Source organism: Oreochromis niloticus, linkage group LG16, assembly GCF_001858045.2.
Source record: "Oreochromis niloticus isolate F11D_XX linkage group LG16, O_niloticus_UMD_NMBU, whole genome shotgun sequence".
NCBI lineage: Eukaryota > Metazoa > Chordata > Actinopteri > Cichliformes > Cichlidae > Oreochromis > Oreochromis niloticus.
In genome coordinates this window covers 8,708,452-8,724,500 of record NC_031987.2, presented here as the reverse complement: position 1 = coordinate 8,724,500, position 16,049 = coordinate 8,708,452, and the positions used below count along the sequence as shown (strand labels likewise).

Genomic DNA, 16,049 nt, shown 5'->3' with positions numbered 1-16,049 from the left:
AGGTTTGTCATTGTCAGTAATGACCCCAACCCTAACCCGAAATCCCAAATCTTTAGAACCAGTGAACAAAGACAGAACAAAGTAATTGTATAAAACTATACACAACTATTCATTTGTTCCCAAAAAACCTGTTTTGCCTTTCTCTAAATTATAGTGTTAGACTTTAGCACCTATGATGACTTTAACCTCAGAGTGAAAAGTATGTCAGGTGGCGATTGTGTTGGTGCAGTCAAAACAACTTTTAAGAGTCACAGTTTGTCACCGTGGAGGAGTCTCGGTTCAGACTTCCAAAGAAGCTCCACCTGCTGTCTCTGTCCAAACATGTTCTGCTACATTAAAGCGATAATGTGCCTCAATTTCTTACATACAGCAATGGCACAAGTATATTTGTATTTTTAATTCTTTAAATTGTAGTTTTTGGGAAACTGAACAACAATGTATTGGAGAATCAGACACTGAAGTGGGGACAGCGCAGTGACGCAGGCGTGCCCTGTCACCTAACAGCGAGAACATTATGGGCTGGAAGGTCCTTTGAAGGTCCTGTGGTGTTTGCGTGTTCTCACTCTGCAACTCTGAAATGGATAAGTGGAAAAAATGGATGGATGGAAACTGAGTTGGGCATTTTCCTCACAAACTTAGAAATCCCCACCCCCCTCGTTTTTATCCAAGTTTCCCTTCATAAACAGGCAGTGAAGTGGACAGCTGTCTCCGGAGCAACCATCCATCTATCATCGTCCTCCACACATCTTCATCAACTACAGTACTGCCAGGGAACCATGCAGGATCCTCAGTGTGTGTCACAGATGGATAAAAGAACAAATAGATCATTTGTGCTTCTGTCTTTCTTTTGCCTACAAGTAATGCTCGTCTCTCCCTCTGAGTCTTTCCCTCTGCACAGACGAAGGCAGCCTTTTCCTCCTTTGACTAACTCCAAACAGATGTGGTTGAAAGAAAAAGAAAGTGTAACCAAGTGACTCAGTGTAAATTATCTAATATTTTATGTACCTCAGCAGATATGATCTCTTTGTTTTAGTGTAAATTTGGAGGTGATTTGCTGTCGGTTTAAACACAACAGGACCTTCATGTTCGTCTGCTGTTTTGAGAAATTCAAATGACTGTCCCGCAGCATGTTTCCAACATCATCTCGCTGCAGTTCATCAAATAGTCACAAAAATAGTCTGGACATTTGCATTCATGGTTCCAGTTTAATGGGGAAAAAATGTATCCAAAATGATCTTGTTAAAATATTTAAATGGAAGTTATTGGCAGAACATTAACATTTTTATAAACTGACATATGGACCTTTACGTGACAGCATTTATTTTGCGAGCATAATCCAAACTCACCTCCGAGGACTTTCCAGTCCTGATAAAGTCACCCCCCCCAAAAAATAAGAACACTACCTATTGTATATAAAAAGCTGCATTTATCCACCTTGCACCTTCGACAGCACTCTGTTCATTGTGTAACCTCCGATCGGGACAATACGCTGGGCTCTGCAACCTGTAATCGAAATATTCACCCGTGATTGTGCGAAGTGGCACGATTCCATTCAGCTTCACAATCACCGTGCTGCAGGAATAATCAGCCGGAGCGTTTAATCAGCCGTCATTGTGCTGCTCTCTATTGTCCGAGCCGTTTCTGCCAGGGAGGTAAATGACCATCAAACCGGGGAGGAAATCTGTCATTAAGTGTCACAGAAGAAAAGCTCAGGTGGAAGGAGTGAAGCGCCATCGTTACGTAGCGTTTGATCACAATGTGACTGCATAATGAAAATGCTAATGGGGTCCCGGTTCCAGCGATTCGCTTTAATTTTTCTTCTTTTGACACAGCCTCGGGAACTTTAGTCCATTTGAGTTTCCCTGCCACATGCAGGTCATCAGAAACTTCTCGACTCACAGGTGCAATCTGAACTTTTGTGCGAAGGAAAGTTATAGAGTGAATGAATTATGAAAATCATGGCGTAAAAGCAGAAAGGCGAGAAACCCTTGAAAGTGCATCGAGCTGAGCATGAATAAGTCATTCCGGGTTCAACTTTGTCCCATCTGAAAGTTTTTCCAAGTGCACAGCTTTGCCTGTGACTGTTTTAGATCCTGGGATTTGTATATATACTATAGTTTCCAGATCAACTGGGAAACACACTCCAAACACAATGGTCCAGTTGTGCTGCTGATGGCTTTCAGCAATCTGTCCTTTTTATCACGATTTAAAGCCTGTGATCCACATTGCTTATTGTCCTAACTCCATTCATTTCCTCAGCTCATCAGTAAGTCTTTTATTCTGTCCCTTTACATGTATTTAAGAAGCCTTTTAGCTCGAGTGCCTAGCTTATTCAACAGTATTGATTTCATCTCCTTATGAACTGACAAATCCCAGGCGTGCCTGTTCCAGCGGGCCAGTAAGAGTCAGCGGGACACGACAAACTCTGGTTTGTCTGTAGCTGCTCTGTCAGCCTGTGTTTGGTCTCCGAGGGCCCACGGTTCATGGCTAAGACGCCAAAGCTTGTCTTTAATGTAAAGGCGGTGGTTAGCAGGGAGAATGCTTGTTGGGCCTGCTTTGTGTTGTGTCCCCGAGATAACGGGCTCTGACGGCCTAACACAATCCAGCTGCCACCCCTGCAAGGGAACACAGACACCGTCCCTGCTGCTCTCTTTCGCTTTTTCCTATTCCTGCCTTTAACGTTATGCCCTCTTTCCTAAAATACGGGATTTGTTGTTCATAGCCTGGGAGATAAATTCTGTTCTGTGGTTTGTCTTTAGATTTACTGTACACATGGGATCCTCTGTGACCGCACAGCTGCACGCTTAACTCAGCCACGCAGTGCACTTCATCCATCCGTGGTGAGCAGAAGCGCTAAAACTGCAAAGCGAAATGCAAGCCACGGGGGGTGAAGCCCGAGGCCCGCTGTGGACAGCTCTGCTCAACGGTGATACTGAGTGGGACAATGTTTACGGTCCAAAGAGGAAGAGGGTCTTAGTTCAGGAAGCGAACAGGCCGGCTGGACATAAAGTGTAGCAGAATGGTGTTTCCTTTGTTTGAGTCGGCTCTGTCGGTATCCGAGGCCAACGAGGGAGGGAGCAGCAGCAGTGGAGTAATGAGAGCAACTCGCTTCCTCTTAATTATCCAATAAAGTCTGCTTTTTACCTCAGCGCGCCCACCCATCCAGTTCAAGAGCACTTACACACGCCTTATTCCTGCATCTTTTTGTCTCTGTTGCCACCTCTGTTTCTCACTTACACACACACACACACATACACACACACACACACATACACAAATACAAACAATCTGGACTTTTCTGTGCCTGTGAGGTGTAAATGGCGGGTAATGGTGTGTGTCAGACCTGCGTAACAGCTCATTAGGCCCGTTCAGTGAGTTAATCTGATCTAACGTCTCTCTTCCCGACTTTAAAAACCCCACCAGGCGTCTCCTGGCTCAGACTTAGCAGAGAGCAGGAGCTGAGAGGAGGAGGGGAGTACGGGGAGGTGCATCCCAGATCATCCAGCAGCGCCGTGCACCCGCCTTGACACCTTCCCCGGCCCAAACCGCTTCCATGTGTCCCATCCGAGGGGTGGAATTGTTCCACTCTGTGAGACGTTGGTGGGTTGCTTCCTGTGCAGCATCAGCTTCTTCTTCGGGGGGGGTGTGGTCACGATGACATGACATGCAGCCTGTCAGGATAATTGGAGAGTTTAAAAACGCAGGGATGACTCACACAGCAGCGCCTGTTTGATTCTGATTCCTGCACACAAACACATGCGGCGCTCCCACCACACGCGGCGTGGACGTATAGGCTGAGAATCAAACAGCGAGGCGAGCCTTTGAGGGTTAAGTGCTTTCAGACGGACGGATTCGGTTTCAGTGCAGCCGATGTATATTTTTTAAGGGGGCCGAGCGCTGGACACGCCGGTGCTGCGAAATGTCTCGGAATGCGTTCCTAAGAAAATACAAAGGCGTAATTATCTTTATTACAGGTGGGTCCATTTATTTGTAGAAAGAGAGCAGACGAGGGGAGAAAGATATGCTGACGGACAAATAATAACACAGTGGGATAACTTAAATACTTCACCATAGTTATTACATAAATTAAAAATAATTAACATTATACAACGCAGCCAAGAACGCTTAATTACCCCAAAAAGGGTAAATGGAGGTTCAGCTCTGGTTTAACTTCTTCACATCCACCAGATCACCATCGACACATGTGGGGTCGGGAATTTTCAGCTGTCTCGATGATGCCCCCTATGCATCCATCGATGGCTGGATTCTGGGTTGTGAAAAGATCGAAGCTCCACGAAGAGTTTTTCTTTCTTGAGCCTCCATCAGGCGAGCTTCAACGTTTCTTGATCTTTCTCAACGTTACAGTAAAAAATATGGTAAAATACAGGGTCAGGCACAGGTGTTAAATGTAACCTTAATGTGACAATTAAGCGTTAAGATCCTACAGTTGAGGATGAAATTCAGGGTCAGGGTTAGGCAACGAGCTCCTGTTTGAGCTTCATGCCAAACAGGCAAATTCTCAGAAACTAGAGGATGTGACCTTTCAAATAAAGACTCAGTCATTCGTTTTGGCGTTGCAGATTTTTTCATTTTGGATTTACCAAAAAGTGAAAGATTTTTTTTTCTTAAAAAGGTTAGATATTAACCTTAAACCTAGATTAGTTCATCAGTGAGCTGGTGAATTTTTTTTATCCCACAGAGTGAGAAAGAGTAGGCTGAAGATGAGCTCCAAAAAATAAAATAAAATGAGACAGTAACTCTAGCTTAGTCCTTTCATTCCACTGATTTACTTTATTAGCATTAGAGTATGCTGGTTTGAAGTAACAGTGTTGTGATGCCTCACCTGTAGGCAATCATACTGGTACTAGTTTGAAAACAGAGCTGTAGCAGTCATGTCAGAGCCGGTCTGTTGGTCCTGTTGTGCAGAAATTGGCTGCAGATCAGCAGGGTGCGCAGTAGTGGGCGCTCCACGGGTGTTCCTCAATGAATAGTAAGCAAATGAATCTCACCTGCTAAAATGATTTACACCTACTTCTACACAAAAGAAATCCCACGTTATATTTTTGTTGTACTTGTGTTTAGTTTTTTCTCACTTGCTGATTAGTTAAGGGTTTATGAGAGGCAACGTTTCTGTAATTCTTTGGTTTTCTTTATGTTGTACCAAAAATCTGTGACACATTTCCAATTATTTTATTCTACTTATGATAAAAATAACCTTAAATTGTATTTTGAGAAAGTTTAGCTTTCATTTTGTCACGAGAGGATAAGTGTGTGGCTATTTCCACAAATTTTGTGCCATCGACAACACCAGAAGAAGCAACTTTATTGTTCAGCGGTTGGAGAGCGCCACACACTGAGTCAGTCAGTTTGGGTCAGGTTGCCATGGTTATATGCATTCTGTTTGCGATTAATGGTAATTACCTGTGATTAATCAGCAAAAATTGCTAATCTGTTGCCGTCTACATGCACAGAAATTAAAATTAATGACTTGGATTCAGACTCCAGGCAGAAACTTCTAGTTTTTAAACAGAAATTCCTCCAAAAGTAGCGACGCTATTACTCGAAGGCTGTGAGTAACACGGGCACTCAGCAACCAGAATATGACCAGAATACAGCCATTTGGCAACCAGTTGAGTTGATTCTCCTCCTGAAAAGGGACACATTGCAAAAGAGTTTGAGAGATTGAGTCTGTCTGAAGGTGACTGCAGTCAGTCTGTTCAAAAACAGGTGACCTGTTTAACTGACTTCCAATTGCCAGTGATCATCCAGAGGTTCATGCTACTCTCAACAAAATAACATCAAAACACTGAGAAGGACCAATTCAATCTATTCTACTAGCCTAGGTGAAGGTCCCCCGGTCAGAAAATATCAAGAACGTTTTAATCCCCAAAGCGACATCTACAAAAACCTTCCCAGAGGTCCCATATGTTTCAAAGTGTAATCAAACGGATCCGTGGGGTGTGTTTACGGGAGGTAGACGGCGTTACCTCATACCATCCCTGCTTCACTCTCCGAGTATTTTCATACACCACATTTTCTACATAACTGTCTCACCAGTTATTATCTGAGCCGGCCAACTGTTTATTTTCTAGCTCAGTTTCTTTGTGTGGGCGTATGCACGGTAAATGAGGTTAATACAATTCTGCAAGCAATGATGTGGTGACTCAGTACAATAGGTTGGCAGAGCAGTTTGTGTGTGTTTGATGGCGGTCGGTGAATTGTTTCAGGGGCATTTGGATGGTGGAATAATTGCTTCCAGAGATCCCCGTGGAGTAATTGCTCTTCCTCCACCCAAAATCTTTACCTCCTTCTGAGAATCTGCTGCCCACTACCACTTTACAGAGATTCTTGGTCCAGAGCGACCGGCCAAATTATTTTCTCCCAGAAAGAGCGAGAGAGAGAGGTGGAGGAGCAGCGGCAGCAGTTAGGGTGGAGAGGCTGATTGCATGCACACACTTCAGAGTGGGTTTGATTTTCTCCACTGTGTACTGCGTGTCTGTGTGGGTTTGTAAGTGTCCACCTGCAAAGCGAAGGAGTGCGTATTCTCACAGTTCGGATTAATTAACGAGCAAGAAAAATCCACTCAGAGTGATTGTGAGGAAATTGTCCTCAGCTGCACATTCAGACACATGCTGCCCCTCATCCAGAAATCAGCCAGGGGTGAGATTTACATTCCAGACATCCACTTCAGACCACGTCCAAACGATCTGAAAACTCTCTGGGAATGGACCTGCGGCCGCTCGCACGTGCACCCGCGGCTGAAGGGCTTCCCGTGGTTTTAAAATGACTACCTCCCAGGAATGTTTCACTCCTTTCCTGGGAAACTCTGCGTTTCTCACATGTTAGCAGTCTGATTTTTGGAAAAAAAAGATAATGCAGATAATGTGTGTTTATTCTCACTTCATAATATTTTTTTCTTTTCTTTGTAGTATAATTATATGGTAATATTTTTGGTAGAACAACTCCCTTTGCTGCAAAACTGCTAACGTCTTTGAGGTGAGAATGAAAAACAATCCAACCACAGAGTTGTTTGATGTTTTTCAGCACATCCTGTTGTAGTAGAAGGACAATCTGTTGTAGTCTAGCTGGAAGTTTCTTGTTTTGACACTCACTCGTTGCATTAGTTCAGTCTTCACCTGTCGAGTGCTGCTCTCCACTTTGATTTTGTGATCAAGCCTCCATTTTTGTACCAGATTTTACCATCTGCTTAAAAAACTAATGGCTCAGTCAGGCTGGAGTAAAACACGATGGCAGCCTCCTTACAAAATTCACACTTTATTTTTCACACGAGCGACATCCTCAACATCAACATCACCACTTTCTATTGCAATGTGATTGCACAGGTCACCTGGTGGGAGGCAACCTGTAGTGGATACGGTACTTCCAAACCAAATGAAAACAGCACGACAGGGGAAAAAAATAAAAACGGGGATGCAAGCTAGCAGCTCACAATCACGGTGGAGGGGAGACCTGCTACATGTCAAACCATAGAAGTGAGTATCCAGGAAACTGTTCTGTTTTCAACAAAGATAACAATAATATTTATTCCTTTTCTATACAAAAAGTGCTTTTCCTTGTAAAAGCTCCCTGGGCTCTACTTCACTATTCTTTCAACACAAGACCCTGGTACTGCCAGGAGGTGCTGAAAGGAGGAAAAAGAGGAGGAGATCACCAGGAAATCAGACAGATAGAGGTGTGTTTTTTTCAGTAAGGTACAGCCTCTCCATTTTGAGATATTCTGTGCTCATGTATGGACACGCACCTGTATGATATGTCTAATTATTTATATATATTAAAAAAAAAGTCTGATCCTGAAAACAAGCTGCCTAGGGCCCATCAAATACTCGATGATCTGGGCATGCCAACCACTCCACAGTCACTCCCATATGTAACTGTAGAACTGAAAGCACGTTTCTTTAAAAAACAAAAAACAAAAAAAAAAAACGGGCCATCCTCCGGTGGACATTAGAGGAATTGCAGTCGGCCTTGGCGGTTTGGATGTGCACCATCTAGGCCACTTGGCAACTTCTGAGTCCACGTATAGATAACAGACACAGCTGCTTCATTTCTGCTCAGAAGACCAAAAATAAAAGAAGTTAGATGAAGCGAAGACTGTAAAGAGAGACAAAGGAATGTTGACTCGAGCCAGTACGCATAAAAACAAAGATGAAAAATAGAGTGAAAGAAGCGAAAAGAGAGAAGAAGAATGCAGCTCAGAGATTTTGATGGGCTGTCTCTGTGGGCATACAGCTGCTAGTTCAGCTGTTGGATGAATTAGGGAGAAAGGTCTGAAAATCATTAGCACTTTTTGAGGCTGAGGCAATAAATATAAAGAAGTGGTTTCAGCTAACAGGCACATCTCAGTCTCAGGCAGCTGAAAGTGATATTGCTATATTTAAGACAACAATGCATAATGAAATAAGTGTTGCTTAAAGAGGTGGTCTCTGAGCATGCTGGAGCAATTTTCTGGGTGGAGGAGTAAATCTGTGTTTTTAGTTAGTTTGTTTTTGGGGGAAGGTGGTGGTGTGGGTGCGTACATCCTGTTATCTGGTAATCGCTGCATGTGCATACACTTAAGGCGGCTCCGTTTGTTTTGTTTTTTTTATATTCCTGATGTTCAGTGTGGAAAGGCGTTTCGGCCCGTGGTGAAGGGAACCTACAGAGAATCTTCAGTGATGATTACAGAGAGTTATATGGCAACTTTTAGTGGGCTTATTAGGCCATTACAGACATGCAGGTTATTTGTTCCTTCCAATAAAGTTCCCAGAGTTTGTATCCAAATGCTGAATGCTAGGTTCCAACCACTTAACTGTAATATGCTTTAAAACGGCCCCTAAATGGTGCTTACTGAGCACTCAGTGTGCTCGCATACGAGCCACATGCACCCATTCACACGCATTCATGCAGAACTTTTTTCTGTCACGCACCCACTCATGGGGATGCATCAGGAGCATTTTGTTGTCCAGTACAGCCACAGCCCGTCCTAACAGGATTTGTAAGGATACATAGATTTATTGGCTGATACTTGCATTCTTGTTACTGGCAGTCAGTGGCTAAATATTGTGATGTTTATGGCTGCAAGACTTTGTCCAGGCATCCATCAGGTCAACATTCCAGATTCCAGAATATATTGCACATGGATAAAAGTTATTGCACAGATTTGAAAACTATTTCTGAGCAGCGTTCGGTGTTTTGGTGGCTTTCAAATAAAAACTGTTAGAGATTTGTCGTCTGATGGTGAGGTTTACCTCTTTATATCAGCTGATCAGAGGTTTATAAATCCACCTCTACATATAGATTTTTCAGCTTTTTGAAGCATCCACCCATCATTTTCTACCACTTATTGGGTTTGGGTTATGGAGCGAAGAGCCTTCATCTCCCCAGCCATCTCAGCAAAGTGTGTTTCCTGGGTTCACCCCAGGTCTTCTTCCCAGTTGGGCATGCCAGAAAACCCTCATGTAGGAGGGTCCAGGAGGCGTTCTTGTTAATTTCGTCTCATTCATTATCCTTTATTTATCCAGGCAAATTGACTCATCTCTCTGAGGAGCTTACCTGGAGCCACACAACTTCCTTCCTGGTTAAGAAGGCACACCACCACCTCTGTTTTTTCCTTAGGGTTGGGGTTATTCTAGAGAAGTGTGGTGGAGAGCGTCCTGTGCTCCTGCATCTCTGTGTGTCATGGCAGCTGCTCTGTGGCAGAGAGGAAGGCTCTGCTGATGGTGGTGAAAGCTGCACAGAGGAATGTAGAGAGTACCTTCTCCACCACCACCATGGGAAATCTACACCAGCAGATGCAGGAACTGGGCCCTACTCAGCCAGGACGTACACCGTTTCTCCCCCTCGAGCAGGAGTCTGCACAGCATCAAGAGCAGAACCACCAGACGGAGGAACAGCTTCGTCCTGGAGACTGTTGAACTCTGGTGGTGCACTCTCAGCCACAGATAGGTTTTGTGCTATCAAAGGCACATAAGGATAGAATATAAATGAGAATCCTTGAAACAAGACTCAGAGATACTTGAACTCCTCCACATGAGGCAGCAGCTCATTCCCATCCTGGCCACCTTTTCCTGGCCTCAGATTTGGGAAAGCAGCTTCACCTTTGCAAGCAGCCAAAGCCGAACAAAGTGAATAACGGAATTTATGAGTTTATTAAGAGTTAGTGTCAAAGATCACTCCCAGCTTCCTTATAAATCCTTAACAGGCGACACATCCTCCCCCAGAGTTAGGCTGAAGGATGATAATAATCTTTATTTATAAAATATTTACACAAGATTTTCTGAGTGTGTTTAAATTTCAGGCTGGCCCGCAGACATGAGCGTGGGGTCCGTGTGTGATATCGATCTCAGTAATTAGACAGGGCAACAGGCGGTTTGACAAAAATAAACAGGCCAGCTCGATTTATTGCTTCCATTATGTGAGTGCTGCAGTGTATCAATCTTCAAGCGAAGGGTGGGACGGCCTCACACGACCGCCGGCATCAGACTCGTCTTCATTCAGTGTATTGAGTAAATCTAATGATGCTGATTTGCATTCATAACCCACTTCTTCTTACGCTCAGCTAGCCTGTGACTTGCTGCGGTCGCAGTATAAATGTTGCTTTTCCAGGAATTGATTGAAACACAACTCTGGGTAAATTTCACCGTTTGCTGGTTCCTCACTGGTGTTTTTTTCCAGAATTCGAAAAAAAAATGGTACAAACAGATAAATTTAGGACATTTAACAGTGTTACACTTTCAAAAACAGCTCAATCACAGAAACTAGCACACACACACAGAAGAGTCAGCGTTTATGAGGTCACAGAGAGAAAACAAACACTTTTCATATCACAAAATTGTTTTTTTCCGCAGGTACAACCGAGTCTTTGTGCCTAAACGGAGACACACGAGCTAAGCAGACTTAATTTACTTGATTTTTGAACATAATCAGATGCATCAGGTGATGTTGCCGCTGCTGTAGAGCTGATTATTTTATTCCGTTTTACATCTTTTCCAACCTGTTTACGTCTGTTTGTATATTCTTCTGAAGGCTGGTCCCCTCGCTCTGCGGGATACTTAAGTTACATTTACAGTCGGTAAAGTTACCAAGCGTGAGACTTTCTGATTTTTGAGGTGCTCACTTCACCTGTGAGGAAACCCTAACGTATGAACTGTCTCTGCACCTCTGACCCTGCAGAGGTCACAGACGAGTTTATTCTTGTGTTTAATCTCGTGTTATGATAGAGACCGCCCACGGATGCTGACAGCTCTGTTCTTCACGGTCGCTGCGAGTGAATTATTTAGTGTTAATCCCACTATCTGTGTTCTAATCTGTCAAAATGACAGACAGCTTTCTGATTTTTCAGTTTTTGTCAGTGAAGGAAAATATTCACATAACACAACCTCAGTACAATCTCTAGCATTGACGAGGGACTGTTTCAGATCTTTAGGAAAACTCTGTTGGAAAACCTTAAAGGGAGATAGGAAACTATAAAAGAAAAAGCTGTTACTTCCTTGGGCTGGTTTGGTTTGTTATTTCTTTCCTTCACAGTCATGCAGAGGTGTAGATTCGCAAGGGGGGACAAAGTGCCCAGTTTTACTCCCAAAATATGAATTATAAATTCATATCAATGCATCCTCTGTAGTCGTGCTTTCCTTTACATACATCCTCAGTTATCAGCTTCTCCTTTCTTACTCGTCCTTTATCTCATCATCATGCCATGCCGCCTGCATTTCTGTCTCTGTTGTCATGTTACCCATCATATTTTTGTTTTACTTTCTCACCTCATGTGCCTTGTTTTGGTTTTACTTCCTGTTTTTGTTTCCTCCCATTGTGATTGTGATTGTTTCCACCTGTGCCCTATTTGTGTTTCTCTTCCTCCTTTTCGTCTTTCTGGACTTCATTTTTTTGCAGACCATTACAAAAGCTCACTTTTTGTCATTCATTTGCCTCACATGACACAAGCGAGTTATTTCTTCAAACAAAAGGCTCATTTATAGGCAGGCCTGACAGGTCTTCAGTCTTTTACGCTCAGTCTGGAACCAGGCAAACATAAAAGAAGACAGATGAGTAAATCATTTGTGTTCTCCCAGCAGGGATCATTTTAAATTAGAAAAGCTGAGAATATTTATCTGAAAGAAACACAGAATGCCAGAGACTCAGTGCATTCTCATCCTGTATTGAACCGTTACCTTGTGCCTGTTTGTGTTGTCTTTACACACAGAGGATATTTGCACCGTAAAAATCGATGGAGAATGCAGCACAAACAGGATACGGGAAATTATGTCTGATGCTCAAGTTTGTCTCATTTCACCAGCAAAAATAAATGCATCTCAAAATGTTTGCACACTCGTATTTTATTGCATTTGTTGGCTTCAACTTTTAAAACTTAATGTGCCGTCGAGGAGGCCGAAGCGGGATTGATTCTCCTCCGTCGTTTGTTTTATTAACAACTGGCATTACAAAATGTTTGATGAGTAAACATCTCAGGATTAGAGTGGCCATAGCTGATGAACAATTAAAAGCAATTAAGTCATAATTGAGAATGAATGTTAAATCAAAAGTCCTCAGGAAAACTATCATCTTCAGACCTCCGGGCTGAGGAATATTCATTTCAGCCCACTTAAAAAATCTGTTAATTGGATGAGCTGCATGCTTAAAAATGAAGAGATGATGAAACATGAGGCCAAACATTTTAAAGGAGCTGGAGCGAGGAAGCAGGTGAGGTTTTAAATTCTAACACAGCCTGAGGTGAACACGATAATCTGATTATATTGTGCGAATGCAGATGCCGGCTGCTGCATGTTTTATTAATAGTTTGCGCTCCAGCACAACAAGATGTGAGCTCAAAGGACGGCTTGTTTACACTATTATGAAAATACATATTAAATGCAGCTCTGCAAGCACATAGAAAGCCTGCAGGTCCAGAATCCCTCTCTGCTTCTGCTTGGGACGATCGTTGACTTTGTGGTGTGGGTGGATCATCTCAGACGTTCTCTTGGCTCAACTTTGGTCTGGTTTTCTTTTGTATGGTGATGTTTATCTCTGCCCATCAGGAACCCTCAACAAGAACTGTTCCTAAGAACAACTTTAACCTCAGTCCTCATCCTCATTAATCCTCACAATCCTCCATCAACTGAAGGACAATTGCACCCATAAAGGTTATCTCATCTTTTTACAAAAAGAAAATCTACTTTATACTCCACAATGTTAATGGTACATCACTAAGGTTTGACATGTAAATACAAGCTTTTTCATGGTATCCACCAGAACATTCACTTTCCATACTGGAGAACTTAAAACACCTCCTATAGTCAATTCACTAGCTGGGCCCACGTCCTCATTTTAGGTTTGACAGCGTTTTAGTAGGGAAAACGCTGCTCCTGAAATTCAGATACATAATCTCCAATTATTTACCCCAAAAGTAACTACTCAATAGATACAAGGATGAAACTCAGAAGAAACACCCCAAACAAGATGCCTTGAGCTTTGAATTCACCCACAGCTACACTGAGAACAGTCAAACAGTTGCCTTCACAGCACCTTTAAAACTATTGGAGCAAAAACGGACTAGGTCATAAAGGAAACGATACTGGACATTTGAACCAGAAGTGGACATGGTAAAGTGTACTTTTCTCCCAGTTCACCATCTTGGATCAAAAATCATCCCGACCGATCAGTAAACTGGAATAACAAGAAACATAAACAACTCATCAAAAGCAAAGGAAAGAACCTAAAAGGAACACAGTCGTTTCTCTGCCAATCACTGCGTCTGTCTTATTAAGGTAATACCACCCATCTCCATCTGCTGCATGAAAGTGAACTATACTTATGACCCAGTAAGTACTTTTACTTTAGGTACTTTTTATTTTTATGCTAACGCTAATGTTTGAATGTAACTAATTTTATTTAAGCAGGATTATAAATACTTGTTTGGCCGTGTTTTTTCAGAACAGCTACTCCGGGAAAAACTGTTTAATCTCTTGTGTTCTGCCGGTTTTAATGGGCACTGGGCTCAGAATCATGAAGTGTAAAAAGAAAGGAGGAGGAAACAGGCTGCAAGCTAAACTAATGATTGTCTGTCAAAATATACAAAAATCCAAAGAAGGGAGCAAAAAGGCAGAAAATGCAGAGTCAACATAGGCAGGAGGCTGATACATGAAAATATCCATGGATTAAACAGCAGAGAGATGGGACTATATATACACAGAGGAGTGATTGGGGTCCAGGACACTGATGAGGGGACTGAGGAAGTCAAAGACATGGTGAAGTTGAACAATCTTTCAGGGAGCAGCTGAAAGATGAAGAAGCTTTCCTTTTTGTCTTTTCTACTTCCTATCCCCATCATCCTCATGTGTCGCGCCATCCCTCTCCCTCCACCTGTCCTTCTGGTCCTTCAGCCAAGCTGCATGGAGATAAGAAAAAGCAACTAAACTTTTTATCAGGCCTCCTCACCAAATTATCCATTACAGGGCTGGAAATCATGTCCAGAGTTTTGTGTGCCTTGGGAAGCAAAAGGTGTTCATCTTTTTGAGTATTTATTGCATTTTAACACGTGTCTGTTTATATTATTGCAGCTACAAGTTCTTCTTTTCTAGCCCATTAAAATGGTTTGAATTTACAGCAGGAGAAGAATTTATCTTTTTCATCTTCAGGCCATTTAACAAACTCTGAAAAATGATTGTGGTAACCAGGGAGCTAATTATCCATCTCCTTATAATGTTCATTTTTCTGACTGTGGGGAGCAGGATATGCACCATAACTATGCGGCTGCTAATACTGGTGGATTCCAGTAAATACCATCATCACTGAAATACAGGCATTTAAAATGATCACTTCTTATTCAAAAAGTCACCAATTGTTCAATAAAAACCCTCATTTCTGCATGAATTTTCCTAAATCGTGCAGATGCAGGTAGATTATACCCATCTTTGCTGGCTCCACTCTGCCATTTGACTTTTCAAAGCGCAGCATCTGATTATCTGAAGCACTGACATTTCAGTTTAAACACAAAGCAGCTGCGAGGAGACGGTGTGTTGGTTCGTTTCCACTGTTCTTGCAGTGTGCTGATAAGCAGGTGTGATAAAGAGCCGTTCCTCAGACATTTGGGCGATATGTTCCCGCTTCCTTATTACATTCACTCTCTGCAATCCCAATTTCACACAACAATTTTTAAAATCCCAGGAATGCGCACTGCGAGCTCCATCTCAAATTGGTGAAGAAAATTACATTACAACAGGTGACTGAGAGTTTTCAGCACGCTCAGTGTTATTGGAGTTTTTTTCCATACAGGAAGATTTTCGTACCCTCAGATTTACATCCAGAGCCGGAGTTTAGTGCCAGGAAGTATTGTGATCTTATGCAAAGAGTTGGAAAGAAAGCTGGCATTCAGTTCTTAGGGAAACCTTGAGCTTCAAATGCTTATCAGATGTCCAAACCAACAGTACAAGAGCACAAGAGTTTACATAGATGGGAAATCTGGTCTCAGATAAATCCAAAGTTATCACACGAGGCAAACAATCAGAACACTGCAATATGAATGGACTATTGTTCAAGGGTGTACGTGGACTTTTTACTGGTCAGTGCCAGGCCTTGGCCAACAACATTGTATTGCACTGAATATAATTTTTTTACCTAGAAATCCTTTGTTCTTGGTGAAGCCCTCCAATCTCATATAGCAATAAACATTTGGCATATGTATCTGTGTTGATTCAGCGCGAGCCTGGCTGCCGCTGGTCGGTCAAAGGTCCACCTGATATGGCCCAGATGTCAGGTGTCCTAAGAAAAAAATGATCATTAGCGCCAAAGTAGCTCAGATTAGACTCAAACACGCCTGCTAGTTGGACTGGTACACTATATGTCTGCTACAACACTACACCCCTGTCACACAAATAAATGTCAGGGCTCTGTTTTTTACACATAAAGGTAAACACTTTCCTTCAAAAGTCTAAAAATATCCCACAGACCTAAATATTAAGACAATGGACAGCATGTAAAGTGTTTTTCTGTTTTGTGTTGTGTTAACTCAGCCAAGGATGGTCCTAAGCCCGACTGCAAAAGGAGAAGAAGAAGGT

The 16,049-nt window shown here is 42.6% G+C and overlaps 1 long non-coding RNA gene across 1 annotated transcript; it reads left to right on the top strand.

Annotated features, from left to right (window-relative positions):
• The first annotated feature begins 4,889 nt into the window (after positions 1–4,889).
• On the top strand, positions 4,890–12,320 carry LOC112844197 (uncharacterized). The gene is made up of 4 exons (XR_003216915.1): positions 4,890–4,990; positions 7,344–7,493; positions 7,584–7,693; positions 9,522–12,320. It is a non-coding gene; the product is annotated as an uncharacterized LOC112844197 (long non-coding RNA).
• The last annotated feature ends 3,729 nt before the right edge of the window (positions 12,321–16,049 follow it).